Here is a 19,864-nt window from a genome sequence, read left to right as displayed (position 1 = left end):
CTGATTTTAGACTCTCCAGAGCAATCTTTGAGTTAAGTCCTCTCTAACCACCTGATCCTGGAGACATAGAACAGATCCCTCAGCTGATCTGGCCTTGAACATGTAGTATGAGAGAAAAAGATCTTTGCCTATTTGGGTATGGCTTATTACTGCAATATAACCTAGCTATTCTGACTAATTCTTATGCATCATCTATCCATGTACAATAGCACCTTAGTCTTAGTTAACTTCTTTTTTTAAATTTGCTTTATAGCATCTACTACTAGCTGGTGTTTTATTATATGTGATTTGTTTGTTCATGTCTGTAGTTCTAGTATTTTGAATGGTGCCTTGTACATAGTAGCAATATTCTTTACATGAATAAGTCAGTGAATGAATGGATGTATTTAACTTTTAGGAAGTTCTTATGAATCCTGCATTCTGCAGTTCCCTTGAAAATCTATATGGAGGTGATTTTTGAGAAGGAACATATTGAGCTTTCATTCTCTTTTTTTGGGAATTGTTTTTTAAAAAAAATTATTTTATTGATTATACCATTACAGTTGTTCTATTCCCCCCCTTCATTCCCCTCCACCCGCACACTCCCTCCCCCACCATTCTCCCCCCCTTAGTTTATAACCACATGTCTCAAGTTCTTTAGATTCTATATTTCCCCCACTATTCTTGCCCTCCCCCTATCTATTTTCTACCTACCCTCTATGCTATTTTCTGTGCCTTCTTCCCCCTTCTCCTCCTCCCACTCCCCTGTTGCTAACCCTCCATGTGTTCTTCATTTCTATGGTTCCACTCCTGATCTAGCTGTCCTCTTGGTTTGCTTTTGTTTTAGGTGTGGTTGTTAATAACTGTGAGTTTGCTGTCCTTTCACTGTTAATATTTTTCATCATCTTTCTTAGATAAGTCTCTTTAACATTTCATATAATAAGGGCTTGGTGATGATGAACTCCTTGAATTTGACCTTATCTGAGAAGCACTTTATCTGCCCTTCCATTCTAAATGAAAGTTTTGCTGGATAAAGCAATCTTGGCTGTAGGTCTTTGGATTTCATGACTTGGAATACTTCTTTCCAGTCCCTTCTTGCCTGTAAGGTCTCTTTTGAGAAATCTGCTGACAAGTCTGTTGGGTGCTCCTTTGTAGGTGACTGTCCCCTTATCTCTTGCTGCTTCTAGGATTCTCTCCTTCATTTTAGTCTTGGCTAATGTAATTATGATGTGCCTTGATGTGTTCCTTCTTGGGTCCAACTTCTTTGGGACTCCCTGAGCTTCCTGGATTTCCTGGAAGTCTATTTCCTTTGCCAGACTGGGGAAGTTCTCCTTTATTATTTGTTCAAATAAGTTTTCCACTCGTGGCTGTTTCTTTCCCCCTTCTGGTACTCCTATAATCTGGATGTTGGAACATTTAAAGATGTCCTGGAGGTTCCTAAGCCTCTCCTCATTTTTTTGAATTCTCATTTCTTCATTCCTTTCTGGTTGGATTTTTCGTTCTGCCTTCTGGTCCATTCCATTGATTTGAGTCCCAGTTTCCTTTCCATTGCTATTGGTTTCCTGTGTATCTGCCTTCATTTCAATTAGTTTAGCCTTCATATGTTCCTCTAATTTGTGACTATAATCAACCAGTTCTGTGAGCATCCTGATAAAGTGTCCTGACCTGTGCTTCTGAGAGGCTGGCAATTTCTCAGTCACTGAGAGTTATTGGCTCTGGGACTTTGAGTTCTTCTTGTGCCATCTTTCAGGCTGTTCATGCCTGTTCTGTAGCAGGATCGGAGCCCTAAGGTGTTCACTAGAGCAGGGCAACTAAGTCGCTGGGTTGTGACATTGTATGTGGGGGCGGGGTCAACGAGGAACTATGACGTCCCATCTGCCACCTCCCACCGCAGCCCCCACAGGTGCTGCAGCTGCCACTGTTACTGGGCCCAAGCGTTTCGTCCCACTGCACGCGAGTGTGCCACCGCCGTCAGCCCTCGGGGCCTGCGTGGTCTGTCTCACTGTGCGTGAATGTGCGACCGCCGTCAGTCTGCCCCGCACCCCAACTGGTTCCGGGCTGCCTGTGCGCCTAGGTCTGGGGATCTGTCCTGCCCGACCCTGCTCACTGCTGGCTCTGCCCCTCTTACCGTACCCGTTGATCAGTTAGTGGTTGTCGGACTTCCGTATAATTCAATTTTCTGTTTTGTGGCTGTGTCTTTGTTTCTCCAAACCTTTGTTGTATTCAAACTTGGTTGTGGGAGAAGGCACAGTGTTTCCACCTATGCCTCCATCTTGGCGGAAGTCTCTCGAGCTTTCATTCTCTTATTTTATTAACTGAATCAAAAAAAAAATTCCTTGAGCTCAACCTTATTGTCTCTTTGTAAACCTGACACCCTTAGTATATTGCAAAAGCTGCTCTGAACCCTGTGAGATAGTCTTTGCCCAGATCAAGGCTCTATTCTCTTGTCCTGAATCTTATAGGGGCCTTTGCCCTGTCTGTTATAACTATCACCAGAACAGAATGTATTTGTAAGCCTAGCATATCTTTTGCCAGTTTTCTGAAACTAGGAGAGGCACTCCTCAGGTCCCTTAACTATTTCTGGAAACAAAATGATCTATGCCCCACTGAAGACAGAAGGCTGGTCCCTTCCAGCCATGCTTCCATCTTTGTCATTCTCAGTTATGGGCTGAGAGGCAGGCTCCAGTCCCAGTGCCATCATCTGTTTCATACCTGGCTTCTTGCTTTTTTGATCCCCTTCTTGATTCTTCCCACAGTACCCTCCTGCCTTGCTTCTCTTGAACAGTTTCTCTTCCTTCTGCCTGAAGAGGAACCTGAGTTTGTTTTAGGAACATCATTCCACTCAGGAAAAACAGCTCTTCTGGAGTCAGGAGTTTAGTTCCTTCTTGTTGTTTATTGTTGCTCCCTGGAATGGGGGCATCCCACTCTTGTTAAAGGGCTCACCTTCTAGGCTCACATTGAAAGACTGTTCTAGGGACTTCTGGCCAAGATGGAGGCATAGGTAGATACGCTGTGCCTCTTCTCAGAACCAAAATAACAACAACAATTTAGAAACAAAATAACAACCAGAACTGACAGCAAATTGAACTGTGTGGAAGTCGGACAACCAAGGACATAAAACAGACACATTCATCCAGACCAGTAGGTGGGGTGGAGTTGGGTGGTCAGGCGGAGAGGGGTCTCGGCACAAAATGCAGTGGCACTGGGTGCACAAGGCACCCTGGATGTGAGATGGCAGCTGGTGGACCCTGCATGTGCAGGTGGTGGCTGGCAGATCCCAGGTGCGGGGTGGCAATGGGCAGACCCAGCGAGATGGCAATTGTGAAGTGAAGTACTGCACCCAAGGCAGCTGGCTGACCAGGCAGGGCCATATTTGTGTGCAGATAAACCAGGTGAAACAGGGGAGCCAGACCACACAAACCAGGTTCCCAGCACGAGGAAAAATAAAGCCTCAAAACACCGATTGAAAACACCTGTGGGGGTTGAGGTGCTGGGAGAGACTCCCAGCCTCACAGGAGAGTTCATTGGAGAGACACACAGGGTCCTAGAATGTACACAAGCTCACCCACACAGGAATCAGCACCCGAAGGGCCTATTTGCTTGGGGGAAGTGGCAGAAGGGACTAAAAGCTGGCAGAGAGCAGAGCAAGCACCATTGCTTCCTCTCAGACCCCTGCCCCCACATACAATGTCACAACCCAGGAATGTGGGTTGCCCCACCATGGTAAAAACCTAAGTCTCTGCCTCTCATGAAATACCAGGTGTGGCAGGACAAAAAAAAATTGGCCCAAACGGAAGAACAGATCAAAGATCTGCAGCAAATATAATTAAGCTACGAAGAGATAGCCAACCTGTCAGATGCACAGTCCAAAGCATTGGTGATCAGGATGCTCACAGAATTGGTTGAATTTGGTCACAAATTAGATGAAAAAATGAAGGCTACACTAAGTGAAATGAAGGAAAAGGCATAGGGAACCAATAGTGATGGAAAGGAAACTGGAACTCAAATCAATGGAGTACTCCAGAAAGAAGAAAGAAACAACCAAATAGAGAAGTATGAAGAAACAAGAATTCAAAAAAATGAGGAGAGACTTCGGAACCTCCAGGACATCTTTAAACATTCCAACATGCGAATTATAGGGGTACCAGAAGGGGAAGAGGAAGGGTAACAAGTGGAAAACTTATTTGAACAAATAATAAAGAAGAACTTCCCCAATCTGGCAAAGGAAATAGACTTCCAGGAAGTCCAGGAAGCCCAGACAGTCCCAAAGAAGTTGGACCCAAGAAGGAACACACCAAGGCACATCATAATTACATTAGCCAAGATTAAAATGAAGGAGAGAATCCTAGAAGCAGCAAGAGATAAGGGGACAGTAACCTACAAAGGAGTACCCATCAGACTGTCAGCACATTTCTCGAAAGAGACCTTACAGGCAAGAAGGGACTGGAAAGAAGTATTCCAAGTCATGAAAAGCAAGGACATACATCCAGGATTGCTCTATCCAGCAAAGCTTTCATTTAGAATGGAAGGGCTGATAAAGTGCTTGTCAGATAAGGTCAAGTTCAAGGAGTTCATCATCACCAAGCCCTTATTATATGAAATGTTAAAGGGACTTACCTAAGAAAAAGAAGATAAAAAAACATGTACAGTAAAATGACAGCAAGCTCACAATTAACAACCACACCTAAAACAGAAACAAAAACATACTAAGCAAATCACTGAGATAGGAACAGAACCACAGAAATGGAGATCACATGGAGGGTTAGCAATAGTGGAGTGGTAGGAGGAGAGAGGGGGAAAGGTACAGAGAATAAGTAGCATAGATGGTAGGTAGAAAATAGACAGGGGGAGGGCAAGACAGGGGAAATGTAGAAACTAAAGAACTTATGACACATGGACGTGAAATAAAGGGGGTGAATGTGTGTGGGAAGGGGTGTGCAGGGTGGAGGGGAATGAAGGGGGGGAATGGGACAACTATAATAGCATAATCAATAAAACATTAAAAAATAAAAGACTGTTCTGCCCTCTTGCTTCTTCCCCACTTATATCTGAAGACAACTAGTCACTCCTTCCATTTATTGAAGACATTAGGACCTGCTTTATAATCTTTCTTCCTACACCAGTGTCTACTATAATTTTACGGCAGCATCCTAAAGGCATATTTCACATCTACAAAGGCATACCTTTCAGCAACTTAGCCTTGTATTTTTTGTACTTTTTTACTTAAGTTATCTTCATTGCCAGAGTCCCTTTAGGAAACAGAAATGCACTAAAGATATGTACTGGGAAAACCATCTTGCTGCTATTTATACCAGAAAATAATTGTAAATATTCAAACTATCCAACAGGTAAATAATGTTAAAGCCTGTGATAGATTATTATATTGTTATAAAAAACACTTGTTGCCTTTCTTGGAGAAATGGTCATGGTACATGACTAGGCAGAAAAAAATCAGGTTATGGAATATGATGTTCATCATTAAGTGTATATATATGTCTTGGAAAAAATTAAATAAACATAAGATGGTCTTATATGTTTTTATATGTGCTTATCATTGACTGGTAAAGTTATGAGTGCTATTGTGTGTGTTTATGTGTGTGAATACATGTGTACATGGTTGCAGGTACACGCACCTGTGTTCTCCAGTTTTTTCCTTTTGAGCATGTGCTAATAAATATTATTTTTGAAAATAATAAAAATTACAACCAAAGGGCAGGTGCTCTTGGGGCATTTCATTTTTTTAAAAAATATCTGCAACAAAGCTATTTAAAAAAAATTTTAAATTTATTTATTTACTTTTTACATTCAATATGTTATTTAAATATATGTTTTATCCTCACCTGAGGACATATTTTATTGCATTTAGAGAGAGAGGGAGGGAGCGACAGAAACATTGATGTGAGAGAGAAACATTGATTGGCTGTCTGCCTTACACACTCAGACTGGGGATTAAGCCTGAAACCCTTTGGCTACGGGATGACTCTCCAGCCAATTGAGCCACACTGGCTAGGGCTCAATTTTTTTTTTTATATTAGTTTCAGGAGTACAACATAGTGGTGAGACAATCATGCACTTTACAAAGTGTTCCCTTTGATATTTGCAGTACTCACCTGGCACCACATATAGTTATTATAATATTATTGACTATATGTACTTCACATCCCTGTGACTATTTTGTAACTGCCAATTTACTCTTTAATCTCACTTTTTACACTCAATCCCTAAATTCCATACCCTCTTTCAACCATCAGTCTGTTCTCTGTATCTATGAGTCTGTTTCTATTTTGTTAATTCTTTTATTTTGTTCTTTTGATTGCACAGATAAGTGAAATTATGTGGTATATGTCTTTTCTCTGACTTATTTCACTTAGCATAATATCCTCAGGGTACATCCATGCTGTCACAAATGGTAAGATTTCTTTTTTTTTAAGTGGTTGAGTAAATATCCCATAGTATGTATATACCAAAGCTTTAAAAAAATTTGTTTAAATATAGCCAGAGACATTGAAATTAAGAACAATCTTAATTTCCCCTCAGTAACCAGAGGGGAGGGGCTGGGGATAATGGGAGGAAGTGTTTTCAGGAACTATAAAGGACACATGGACAAAACCAGGGGGGAGGATGAAATCAAGGGAGGGTGGTGGGTTTGGCTGGGGTGGGGGGTTTGGTGGGGGGAAAATGCAGACAACTGTAATTGAATAATAAAATAATAAAAAGTCTTGTTTATTTGCTGTTAGAGAGAGGGAAAGGGAGGGAGAAAGAGAGGGAGAGAAATACTGGTGCAAGAGAGAAACATCGATTGGTTGCTTCTAATATGTGCTCTGGCTGGGGGCCGAACCCACAGCCTAGCCATGTGGCCTGACTGGGGATGGAACTGGTGACCTTCTCTGTTGCAGGCTGATGTTCAACCAACTGAGCCAAACTTGTCAGGGCAGCACAGCTTTTTAAATCCATGTGAATATATGGAAGCACTTGGGTTGCTTCCATATCGTGGCCATTGTAAATAATGCTGCAATGAGCATAGAGTTGGATATATTCTTTTGAACTAGTGTTTTGGGTTTCTTTGGATATATATACCCAGAAGTGGAATTGCTGGGTCATAAGGCAATTCTATTCTTTATTTTTGAGAAACCTCTGCTTTTGTATAATGGTTGCAACAATCTACATTCCCACCAGTAGTGTATGAGGGTTCCTTTTCTCCACATCCTTGCCAACCCTTGGTTGTTGATTTATTGATGATAGATACCTATTCTGACAGGTATTAAGTAATATCTCATTGTGATTTTAATTTGCATTTCTCTGATGATTAGTGATGTTGAACATCTTTTCATATATCTGTTGGTCTGTGTGTCCTCTTTGGAGAAGTATCCTTTTAGGTCCTCTGTCTCTTGGAGCATTTTTAAAGGTATGTTGCCCAATTTCCTATATTGGACATATCTCCAGGAAGTACAAGAGTTTGTCAGGGGTTATTATTATTGCCACCTAGAATCCCCACTTTAACAAAGAAAGATGAGGCATGTATTTTTACAATTTTCTTTTTATCCTCACCCAAGGACATGGTTATTGATTTTAGAGAGAGGGGAAAGTAGGAAGAGAGAGAGAGAAAAAACATCAGTGTGAGGGAGAAACATCAATTGGTTGCTTCTTGCATATGCCCCAACTGAGGAATGAATCCACAACCTAGGTGTGTGCCCTTACTAGGAATTGAACTAGCAACCTTTTGGTTATGGGATGATGCTACAACCAATGGAGCCACACTGGTCAGGGCAAGGCATGAGTTTTTAATTAATGGAACCAGTTACTTGTGATTTCAGCTCTAGATCCAATACCCAGTTGCAAGGGGTTGTGTTGCTCTGAATGACCTGGTAGTTTGATTGAACATCTTAGTGAAGGCATTTGTGAAAGAAGGGGCCATGTGTCTGCCCAGCACATTGACCCCGGAAAGGGCTCTCACCAGAACAACGCAGAAATGTTGCAGTCTCTGACCAGAAGGGAATTTGTCAGTGTTTAGCTTGGCTGACATCCCACAACCTACCTTCTTGTGCAGTTAGAATCCTTTTCAGTGTAATGTGTGAAAAATCATAGGCCCCCTGCCCACACCCTCCCAGAGCTGTGTCACCAACAGCTTTCAAGTGTGTGCAAATTGGGAGATGGTTGGATCCCACATCTCCCTGTGACATTTGCTGAAGCAGTGCCTGTTAATAAGTGGCATGATTCCCTTGGTCTCAGTGATAAAGATGTACCAGTTATAGGGAGCCCCAGAGAGGTCTTTGGAAGGCACCTCAACACATTTTAATTGGTGGTAGGCAGATATGTTGGGAAAGCTCACTTTTTTTCAATCCATTTCAAAGTAAGAATAGTGTGAAATAGCACCCTTTTTGCCTTTCCGTGCCTTACAGCCTGACTTTAAAGATTGACGGCATGGTTGATGAAAGCAGCTCTGTTGCTTCAGGATGCAGTGTCGGCTGATTGGGTGGGTTAAATTGATTTAAGGTCATGAGCTTTAGTTCTTACTTCAGTGGTTCTGCATACCTTGTTTTGCAAAGCCCCAGAGCTTTCTTCTCAAGGGACGAGCATGTTATTTCTCAGACAATATGGTTCTGTTTCATGTTAGGAAAAAACATTAAAATATATGTCATCTTTTATGTATATGTGATTTGTACACTCAAAGCACTTGCATTCTTCTTTATCTGTTCTTTGCACAAATCCCTCTGAGAGTAGTTAGGTAGTTTTCTTTTGTTCAACATATATGCATTGAGTGCCTACAGGTATACAGCACTGAACATATGAGACAAATGTTAGTTCTTATGGGAGCTTAACAGTCTAAGAGGATGTATTGGACCCATTTTGCAGAGGAAGAAAAGATGTCATGGAGAGTGAATTTGTAGATTCCATATCAAGTTAGCATAAAAACTAGACTGATATCCAAGTCTTCTGATCTCAGTCTACCATCTGACTCAGGTCTTAGCTCCTTGAGTGAAACCACCTTATTAACATGGTGAAGGGTCAGTCATTATCCTTGTAGCAGAGTTGGAAATCTTCCTCCCTAGGTCACTCACTGTTTTGAATGAGTTGGAATTGTGTCTTGTGCTTATTCCTGAACTACAAGTATGGTCTGATGGTGTGTAAGGGAAGCCATGCCAAGACCTTGGATGTGCTTCACCTTGGTATCTCCCCTCCAGTCCCCGACCTAAATCCTTTCTTTTCCCTTAAAGGCTGTCTAAGAAAATCTACGTGGAAAGTAAATAGAAGGAAGGGTAAGAAGAGAACATGAGAGGGAGAGGCTGGAGGGAAAAATGAGACTTGAGGTTTAGAAGGGAGAAGCCAGGAAACCTGGCTGGACTTGGAGTCAGTAACTTGGCCATGGTGTGAAGGTGTTTGCCAGCAATATGGCAGACTGTTCCAGCTTGTTTTTTCTCTTATTTTCCCAGCTGTGCTGGCAAGCACCATGCTTAGGCTGGTTTAACAGTGATTAACCTAGAAGAATTTGCTAACATCCATGCTTGGATTACCTCTTAGCTGATTTTTCAGCAGTGGCCTTCTGTGGGCTCAGGTTCAGCTGCCTCAGCATTCTGCCACTGTTCACAAGCCTTGACATATGAACAATGCAGAAATATGAAAAGTGTAGAAAAAATCAAAGGTAAAAACCATCACATTCAATGACCGATACTTGTAACATTTTAACATCATTCCAAATTTTTCATGCATTTGTAAAAACAAGAATAGTTTCGTACCATGTGTTTCATTGCCTTCTTTTTTTGCAGTAAGTGATATATTGTAAATATTTTGCCACATCAAATTGTTTTCCATAAGGGATTTTTAATGGTTGTATACATTTTCATTGATTGGAAATACCAAAATTTACTTGAGCAGCCCCTAATATAGCCTTATTTAACCTCTGTTATAAATAACATCTTTGTATACTTATGTTTGTGGATGGCTATTTCTGAATGTTCCCTCAGCATAAGTTCATGTATTAGCTTTCACTGTATAACAAATCATCCCACCACTTAGTGGTATAGACAGCAACTATTTATTTAGCTCTTCAGGTTTGCACTTTGGCCACGCGGTTTTTAGTTTGGGCCGGAATCAGTGGATAGGAAGAAGTAAGGCTGATAAGCATTGCAATCAGTGAGTGGACTTTTTGGGGTGATCATGGTGTCTCATCTTCCAGCCAGCTGACCAGCTGTGTTTACACAGCAGGCACAGAGCTGCAAGAAGGTCCCTGATGTATACACACTTTTTTCAACTTTGTATTTGTGTCAAGTTTGCTTCTGTCCCATAGGCCAATGCATGTGGAATGGCCAAGCCCAGAGCTAGTTTCAGAGAATATCATCAAAGGGCATGGCCCGCAAGAGGCATAAAAAATTGAGATTGTTATTGTAGTCAACCTATTACATTTCCCAAAATTGGAATTTTTGAGTCAAAGAGTATGACCATTGTAAAGGCTTTTGTTGCCAGATTGCTCTCCAGGGAGTTTGTAACAAATTTATACACTCACCTAGAACGCATGCATTGCCAAAATCTCTTGGTCACTGGATGTAATAATCATTGTTTATTTTCTCCCCCAAAGTAATATTATTGAGATTGAAAAATACATATGCATTGTAAAACACCAAAACAGTGTATGATCTTTATGACATTTATTGTTACAAATTCATTCTGGCATCATTTTACTATTTTACTGGATTACATTTATTTACATTATATTTAGGATATTTGAGTCTATAGTCATTAGTGTTATTGGTCTGCAGTTTACTTTTTTTGGTCTGCTATCTTCTACAGGTTTTTGCTATTTTCGTAAAAACACCTGGGAAAGCTTTTTATCTTTCCTCCTCCTTCTTAACTTCGGAAGCGTTTAAGTGGCAAAGGACTTAAAATATTCTCTAAAGATTTGAGTGAATTTGCCATATCCCTAAATAAGTCAACTTTTTTGGCCTACTGGCTTTTCTAGGATTTGTTACTTGACATTTTTTGAATTTATTCCATGATCAGTATTGGTACACTTTCAAATACATTACATTATGTTTTCCCAAGAATTGTCATTTAATTGAATTTTTAATTTATTAACATAGTATTGTATATATTATTCTGTGTTGGTTTGAAAAATTCTCCTTTCCACCTGCAGTTCTCTTTTCTTATATTTGTAAGTTCCTATTTTTGTTTTTTGATATTTTCCTCATGAGCTTTGCTAGAATTAGTTTTTCCCCCTCAAATAATCACCCTTTAAATTTATCCTTCAATTCTGTTTTCTGATATGTGAATTCCTGCTTTATCCTTCATTCTTTTTTCAGTTAGTTTTGTGACTTCTTCCTAAAGGCATCAAGCTAAATGCTGTTATACAATTTTAATTATATGTTGATTTGAAGTATATTTTATTGATTATGCTATTATAGTTTTCCCAATTTTTTCTCCCCTTTATCCCTCCTCCACCTAGTATCCTCCCCAACATCCCTTTCCCCCTGCCTTGGTTCAGGTCCGTGGGTTGTACACATAAGTTCTTTGGCTTTTCCATTTCTTATACTATTCTAAACCTCCCCCTGTCTATTTTATGCCTACCAATTATGCTTCTTATTCCTTGTACCTTCCGCCCTATTCTCACCCTCTCCACTGAAAACCCTCCATGTGATCTCCATTTCTGTTCCTGTTGTAGTTGGTTGCTTAGTTTTTGTTTTTCAGGTTCAGTTGTTGATAGTTATGAGTTGTTGTCATTTTATTGTTCAAAGTTTTTGATTTTCTTCTATTTCTTAGATAAATCCCTTTAACATTTCATATAATAAGGGCTTGGTGATGATGAACTCCTTTAACTTGATCTTATCTGAGAAGCACTCTATCTGCTCTTCCATTCTAAATGATAGCTTTGCTGGAGAGAATAATCTTGGATGTAGGCCCTTGCCTTTCATGACTTGGAATACTTCTTTCCAGCCCCTTCTTGCCTGTAAGGTCTCTTTTGAGAACTCAGCTGACAGGCTGATGGGAACTCCTCTGTAGTTAACTCTTTCCTTTTCTCTTGCTGCTTTTAAGATTCTCTCCTTATCTTTAATCTTGAGCAACTTAATTATGATGTGCTTTGGTGTGTGCTAGTTTCCGTGGGTCCAATTTTTGGGGGACTCTCTAGGGTTCCTGGACTTCCTGGAAGTCTATTTCCTTTGCCAGATTGGGGAAGTTTTCCTTCATTATTTTTTCCAATAAGTGTTCAATTTCTTGCTCTTCCTCTTCTCCTTCTGGCACCCCTATTATTCAGGTGTGGGAGCATTTAAAGATGTCCTGGAGGTTCCTAAGCCTCTCCTCATTTTTTTTGAATTGTTGTTTCTTCATTATATTCTGGTTGGATGTTTATTTCTTACTTTTGTTCCAAATTGTTGATTTGAGTCCCACTTTTGTTCCCTTCAGTGTTGGTTCCCAGTGTATTATGCTTTATTTCACTTTGTATAGCCTTTATTTCTTCCTCCATTTTGTGAGTGAGCTCAGTCATTTCTGTGAGCATCCTAGTTAACGAATGGTGTTTTGAACTCTGCGTCAGATAGTTAGCTATCTCCTTGTCGCTTTGCTTTTTTTCTGTAGTTTTGTTCTTTCATTTGGGCCGTATTTCTTTGTCTTGGTACACCGGTTGTATTGTAAGGGGTATTCACTGGGATGGGGCAACCCTCTTTGCTGCGTTTCACTGCTGCTTGTGGGGGAGGGGCCAGAGGGAATAATGCTGCCTGTTTGCTCCACACTAGGCCCATTTTCCGATGAACTCTCCTGTGAAACTGAGAGTTTCTCCTGCCTGTGCAACCCCTATAGTATTTTATAGCTACAGGTTTTGAGTCTTTAGTTTCCAGCTCAGCCAGCCCCTCCTTGCCCTGGTGGTCTGCAGCCTTGCTGCAAGTCCTCTCTGCCTGCCCAGCTACCCATTTCCATCCCTCCCGCGGGTCTGGATGAATGTTTCTTCAACTCCTTGGTTATCGGAGTTCCATGCAGTTTGATATTCTGGTAGTTCTGGTTGTTTATTGTTTTTAAATTGGTTTTTATCCTTCTTTTGATTGTGCAAGGAAATGAAGCATTTCTACCTATACCTCTATCTTGGCCAGAACTCATCTATCTGGTGAATTTTTTAAAAAATTATTTATTTATTTATTTATTTTTAGAGAGAGGAGAAGGGAAGAGAAAGAGAGGGAGAGAAACATTAATGTGTGTGGCTCTTTCTTGTGTGCCTCACACTGGAGACCTGGCTGGCAACCCAGGCATATACCATAACTGGGACTCAAGCTGGAGACTTTTTGGTTCTTAGGCTGGTGCTCAATCCACTGAGCAACAATAGCCAGGGTTGTATCTGCTGATTTCTCAAAGAGTGGGTAGTGTGCTAGTTTCCCACTATGATAGCGATTTTTCAACACGTTTATATTTTTTTAAACAAATTTTGCTTTATGTGTTTTGACAGGATTTTTGTGTTGCAGGAGGCAGAGTATCACAATTCTCCAGTCTTCACTGGGAGGTCAGAGAGATCTGAGCTGAAATCCTTCTTGGCTGCTCTGAGCAGATGATGGGCCAGTTTTATATTTTCCTAAAACCTTGGTGGTAATGCCAGTGTGACTCTGTTTTAGATACTTGAATTATGTGATATAGTCAATATAAAGTGCTTAACATAATGCCAGGCACATGAGATGCACATCACCGTTAGTTTTGTTTTTATTGATGTTATGTTTATGGCTATAAACAAGTAACTTGGTCCTGTGTAAAATTTTCATGCCCTAAATTTTATTTGTCTGATATTAATATTTTGACCCATGACAGCTTTTCCATTTTTTCATTTTGATTTTGTGTCATTTTATTCTTGCAAGTCTCCTGTGAAGCACATGTATTTGAATTTTGATTTTTTTCTCTAAATGATGAATCTTTATATTTGATATATGTCTTTTATGTGGGGATAATTCAACCCATTCACATTCAACTCATTCACACAAGACAAAGCATTTTTCACGCTTCTATTTCTTCCCTGTCCTAAACTACTCTCCTGCCTTTAAAGATTTTAGAGCCAGAATTTAAAAAAAAACTTAAGTATGTTTGATTTCATATGAATTGTTGTTGCTATTTGCATTAACTCACAGGATTCAAGAATACTTTGAGATGTGACTTCTAACACTTGTTTCATTAGTCACCATTCATTTTGTAGACCCATTTCTATGTTTGAGTTAATTGATTGATCCAATAATCTAATCAACTGATATTAATAGAACATATGCTGTTTGTAAGCACTCTGCTATGTGCTGGGGCTAAAGTATGCAATATAGAGCTAGTCTGTGTCTGTGTCAAACCTACATTTAGAGGATGAGAGAGATGAAAAAGAAGTAAACAGAAAAATAGACTGCAAATTTAACAAATATAATGGGAATAGTTAAGAGGCTTAAGAAGGGAATAGTGAGCATGTGTACAGATAGCTATTTAACATGTTTAAATGAGGGCTCCTGTGCTGGTGACATTTTTGTTGGCATCTTTTTTTTAAAGACTTGATAAATAATTTTATTTGTTAATTAAAAATTTTGTTTTTGGAGAGAGGGAAAGGGTGGGAGAAAGAGAGGGAAAGAAACATTGATGTGAAAGAGAAACATCAATTGGTTTTTTTTCATAGGCACCCTGATTGGGTACCAAAGCCACAGCCCAGTCATGTGTTCTGACTGGGAATTGAACCGGCAACCTTTTTGTTTGCAAGACAAAACTGTTCAACTAACTGAGCCACACTGGCCAGGGCTATGCTGACATCTTAAGGGAGAGGTGGGTTTATTTATGTGAAGAGAGGAGTGAGGACATTCCTCTCTTTTGCAGGATGTGCAAAGGCCCCGAGAGAGCAAATAGCCTTATTCTGATTTTGCTTCCATTACATAATTTTTTTAGTATTCAACAACTAACTTTTCTTTTTTGTTTTGTTTTGTTCTGTTTCTTTTTATTAGTCAGGGCTTTATTTTTTTTATTTTTTTCCAATTTATTTATTTAATTATTATTTTTTTTAAATATAATTTTTATTTAATTCTTGTTCAAGTACAGGTTTCTGTCTTATATTCCCAACCCTGCCCGCCCCCCACCCCGTGCTCCCCGCCTCCCTCCCCTTTCCACCCCCCACCCTTAGTTATTGTCCATGTGTTATTTAATTATTTTTCAAGTACAGTTTTCTGTCTATTACTCCCATCCCGTCCCACCCCCCATCCTCCCCCCTCCCTCCCATTTCCACCCTTCTCAGTTGTTGTCCATGTATCCTTTATATATGTTCCTCTAAATCCCTCCCCTATTTCCCCTGAAATTCCCTCCCCTCTTCCCTCTGGTCCCTGTCAGCCTGTTCTCTATTTCAGTGTCTTTGGTTATATTTTGCTTGCTTGTTTGTTTTGAACAAGTAACTTTTCTTTTTCTTTTTTTTTAAAATTTATTTATTTATTTATCTTTAGAGGGGAAGGAGAGAGGGAGAGAAACATCAAAACATCAATGTATGGTTGCCTTTTGCGCATCCTCTGCTGGGAGTTGACCTGCAGGGAACTGGCCTGCAACCCAGGAATGTGCCCTGACTGGGAATCGAACCGCGATCCTCTGGTTCGCAGGCCTGTGCTCAATCCACTGAGCTACGCCAGCCAGGGCTGAACAAGTAACTTTTCAATGAAAGGAATGCATGTAAGCATAGGCAATCTGTTGCAGGCCACCAAATGAAGGGTTGGATAGGACACCTAAGGGCCAGATGGAATGCTCTTCATCCATCCATCCATCCATCCACCCATCCACCCATCCATCCATCCATCCATTTAATAAACGTATTTGGAGTGCCTTCTGTGTGCTGTGTCTTGACCATGTACATAATATAAGCTCCCCTGGGGTGTACAGCTTAGTTGTGTAAAAAAGCTGGAGGGCTCATAGGAGATAAAGTTTGGAGTGTCTGTTGGAGTGGGATGGACCAGGGGGTGGGGAGAATACACATGCGATGAGCTCTACGGAGCCCTGAGCAGGAAGTGGGGTAGCAGGAAAGAGCTGAGAGCACTCCTGCCAGATGGCTTCCTTCCACCACCACCCCTGCCCCTGAAGGAAGTGGGCACTTCATGCGCGATATGATAGGCGAGAACAGTGTTTCCTGTGGGTTTGCAAGGACGTTTTGAATCTAAAGACTATAGCTCGCTGGTGTGTGAAATACGGTGGGTTTTGTTTTTGTTTTTTTGCCTTTTCAGACTTTGTGAAGGGATAATCAAACCAATTTTATAGGCCTGGGAAAAGGTACTTGGAGTGAATTTAAATTCAACATCATATTGACGGGAGCTCTAATCAAATGCAGGTATCACCTGTTGGGGGTTCTCCTAGGCACGTGTGTTGGTTCATCCGCTGTCATCTGTGAGCTCATGTTCTTCAGTTCTGAAAACTGGCTGATTTTTTGCAACTGACCTGGTTTTGATACTGGATTTTGTCTGACTTGACCCTAACCTCCATGAACCTTACTGTCTTCAATTGTAAAATGAAGAGGTGATTGGGTTACTTGATCTCTTAAAGACCCTGCCTATCTTTAAAGTTCAGTCATTGTTTATTCACCTACCCTACTTCCTTTCCACCCTCCCTTACTTCCTCCTCTCCTCTCCTTTTTTCCTTCCATGTATAGATCCATCCAGTATTTCACTGTGTGCCAGGCACTGTTCTAGGTGCTCACCCAATGGTGAGCAAATCAGACACAGTCTCTACCTCATGGTGCTTACCACTTAAAAGGGGATACAGATAAGCAAATAATTAGTATGATGATATATTATAATATATGATAATACAGATTTATATATTTATATATTATATTTAAAAATATATAATTCGTATAAGTGCTATAAATGAGAATTGGTTGGGTGAGAATGTCTATCAGGGTGACCTGTGTTATTTTGGGTCAGAGAAGTCTTTCTTTACAAGGTGGAGTTTAAACAAAAATGAGGTGAATATTGCCTGAAAAGGATTCCTGGCAGAGGGCACAGCTTGTGCAAAGGTGCTGACAAGATGAAGGAAGATAAAAATTCTTAATAAGATAATAATACAAGTAACAATAGTAACTATTACTTAAATCCAATAAAGAAATGCCTTTGTTGTCCTTAGCATGCCCAGACCTTTGATGCCTGGACCATTGTAAGTGTTCAGAAGATAGTAGTTGTTACTACTCTTTTTATGAATGGTGATGGGTGAGAGAGGGCTCTCTTTGGGGTCCAGGGCTTGTCCTTGGTCCTGTTGCTGGTTTCTTTGTAGGGGGTTCCTCTTGGAGATTCTGCAGAAGTAGAAATCTGTCACTCAACACTGCCAAGCCTGTGAAGCAACTGATTCTCCATCTGCTCCCTGGGAAGAGGAGGGGCGGTGGTGATGTCCGCTGTGGGTGGCCTTCTGGCAGCAGGGACATTTGGGGTTGGCTGCTGGCATTTGCAACATTGGCACTGGAGAGGGCATGGAAGATTAGCAGTAATAATTAGCAAAAAACAGATAGTACATTACATTCTTTATCTGTTGGTAAGACCAGTAAATACATCCTCTGTTCTTTCACTGTTGGGAAGCCATTTTCTTCAAATCTGTCTGCTGAGAACAAGGGACATTTCTTGGTTACAAACATCAAATATCAACTTATCTTGGATAAACAGAATGATGGGTGTGCCTTCTCAGCTCTCAGATAGTGCCAGTGTCCAGCTCATGTGTGTATGCAAATATTTGAAACAAGCCTTGTAAATTACTTTTGTTCATTTGTAATTAGTTATTCATTTGTATTGTATTTAATATGGGGAGTGAAAAGGAGGCACAGCTATTGCTCATTAGGACCCCATAATGTCACTTGGGTGGTTTGCTCCCAGGGGATCATTGGCCATGTCTGGAGCCATCATGTTTGTCAAAGCCGGAGAGGGGTGGTTGCTGCTAGTGAACAGAGGCCAAGGATGCTGCTAAACATCCTTCCGCGCACTGTACAGCTTTAAACAAACTATCCAGTCCAGAATGTTTGTGTGCCATGTTGAGAAACCTGTTTCACTCACTAAACCACCAGTTTTGTGAAGCCAGTTGGGACGTGTAGACTGTTGTTCTTTATAAGGAATTATTTGTGTGTGTATGCATGTGTTGGTTGTAATGGATTCAATTTTATCTTTCCTGGACACTTGTATTTATTATTACTTTTCTATGTTTCTTTAAAATAGTTTGTTTTGAATATTTAATACAAAGTTTGAAGTCCTCCAGGTATAACAAAGTATACAAGGTATGCAGTACCAACAAGATATACAGAAACAACAAGTTATATTGTAGCAGCAAAGAGTTCCTCCACTCCTGTCTTTAGGCCCTCAAGTTCCTTCTCTGATAGACACCAATGTTACCAGTTTTGCATGATTTAGTAAAGAGATATTTCATATATGAATCTTTTTGATACCCTTCGTAATGCCATTAGCACATATTTCAGCTTGTAGCTGAGATCTTAGAGCACATCTAGAGCTGCCCTGTTCATTGTAACAGCTGCACAGTGTGCCCTTCCACGGAGGTCCCATCCAGTCTCCTGGTGATAGGCTGTTTCCCAGCTTTCTCAGCATCACACAGTGCTGCAGTGAATATCCTTGTGTCTAACTTCACGCCCACGCTTGGGACCACATCTGTAACCCCAAATCCTGCAAGTGGACTTGCTGGGTAAAAGGCCTGTGTGTTTCAAACTTGACAGTGGTATCTGATCTGTATGCCATGGGTTCATGTGCCTGATTTTAGTCCTCCATGACCTTCCCCTCTCCTGTGCGTTCCTGAGCTGAGAAAGGCACCTCCACCTTCTCCTCAGTGGGAACTGATTTCTCTAATCTGCCAGATTGACACTTTTTTCCTAATCAAAATGCAATTCCTAAGGGTGGTGTGGGAATATAAATTATGCCTGTCATTCAGAGGCTCTGAGCATATGAAGATTTGGGGTTGATTTTTTCAAACTGCTCATGGTTCTTACTGCACAGCAAGAGCCTCTCTCTTTGCAGCCAGTCCTTTATGATTGATGCTACCACCCCTTCCCAGTTGGATGTCTCCTCAGGGTAAGGAGAAGGCGTGGGTTCTTTTGCTTAAAAAAAAAACCCAAAACCCAAATCCCCTTAGCTCCTGCCAGCAACAGGGGCACCTGCTGCTTGATTTAGAGCTCCTGGTCATTTAGAGCCTGCTGCCTGCAATCTTGCTATGAAGACTGGACGTTGTGGGGTGTTTTTATCTGCAGGAAACAGCTCAGAGCAGAAGGGCAGTGAGCACAGATGTATAGATGAGGGAATTAGAAGAGGAGGAAGACTTGGGAGAAATGTCTTCTTTTAAGGACAGACATGGCAGATTTCTCCACCCACTCACTTTAGAATGCCAAGTAAGAATTAAATGGGAAGTTGGGTTGCTTCTGCCAAACCTGCTCAGGAACTAGCCTGTTGGGTTCCTGGGGTTGTCAGCTATGGTCTGAGCTTGTGAGGGTGCCCCTGAGTCTCTCTTGCAGGAATTGGCTGGCACCAGTACCTTCTCTGAGATCCCAGAGATTCAAGTGGTACCACCAGGAAGAAAATCTTCCCAGCTTTGGAGGCCATGAAAGAACTCTGGCCTGGAAAACACATTCTCCAAGTCACTGTAGTTGGCTGTGTGTGTGGAGGGTACCTGGCACACAGTAGGCACTCGATAAATGTTTCTTGAAAAAAGACAAAACTTGGTGGTGGATAGAGGTCTGAGCCTGTTGGGGTTTTTACCCCTGGGGAGAGTCTTGATTTTAATTCACAGCCTGTCAGTATTCCGCTTCACAGAACAGAGGGAGGGCTGTGTGTGAGGTGGGGCTCTTGTCTGTGTGGACAATATTGTGTCCTTTCTGAAGTCTGGATTTCTCTGCTGATGAGGAAGAAGACCTGAACAGGCAGTGAGAAAATATTTGCGTCTCTCTTTA

The 19,864-nt window shown here is 41.0% G+C and overlaps 1 protein-coding gene and 1 long non-coding RNA gene across 3 annotated transcripts in view; one reads left to right on the top strand and one right to left on the bottom strand.

Annotated features, from left to right (window-relative positions):
* The window catches only part of PRKCB (protein kinase C beta), a 347,363-nt gene that overhangs the window by 48,772 nt on the left and 278,727 nt on the right, over nucleotides 1-19,864 (top strand). The gene's annotated exons all lie outside the window — the stretch shown is intronic.
* On the bottom strand, nucleotides 1,205-12,151 carry LOC119004001 (uncharacterized). The gene is made up of 3 exons (XR_005070090.1): nucleotides 12,109-12,151; nucleotides 3,711-3,716; nucleotides 1,205-1,262 (listed from the first exon to the last, which is right to left on the bottom strand). It is a non-coding gene; the product is annotated as an uncharacterized LOC119004001 (long non-coding RNA).

This window comes from Sturnira hondurensis, unplaced genomic scaffold (genome assembly GCF_014824575.4).
Source record: "Sturnira hondurensis isolate 20B ecotype Veracruz unplaced genomic scaffold, ASM1482457v3 Scaffold0018877, whole genome shotgun sequence".
Classification (NCBI taxonomy): domain Eukaryota; kingdom Metazoa; phylum Chordata; class Mammalia; order Chiroptera; family Phyllostomidae; genus Sturnira; species Sturnira hondurensis.
The sequence above is the reverse complement of the archived record's forward strand: the minus strand, read 5'-3'. Positions and strand labels throughout refer to the sequence as shown.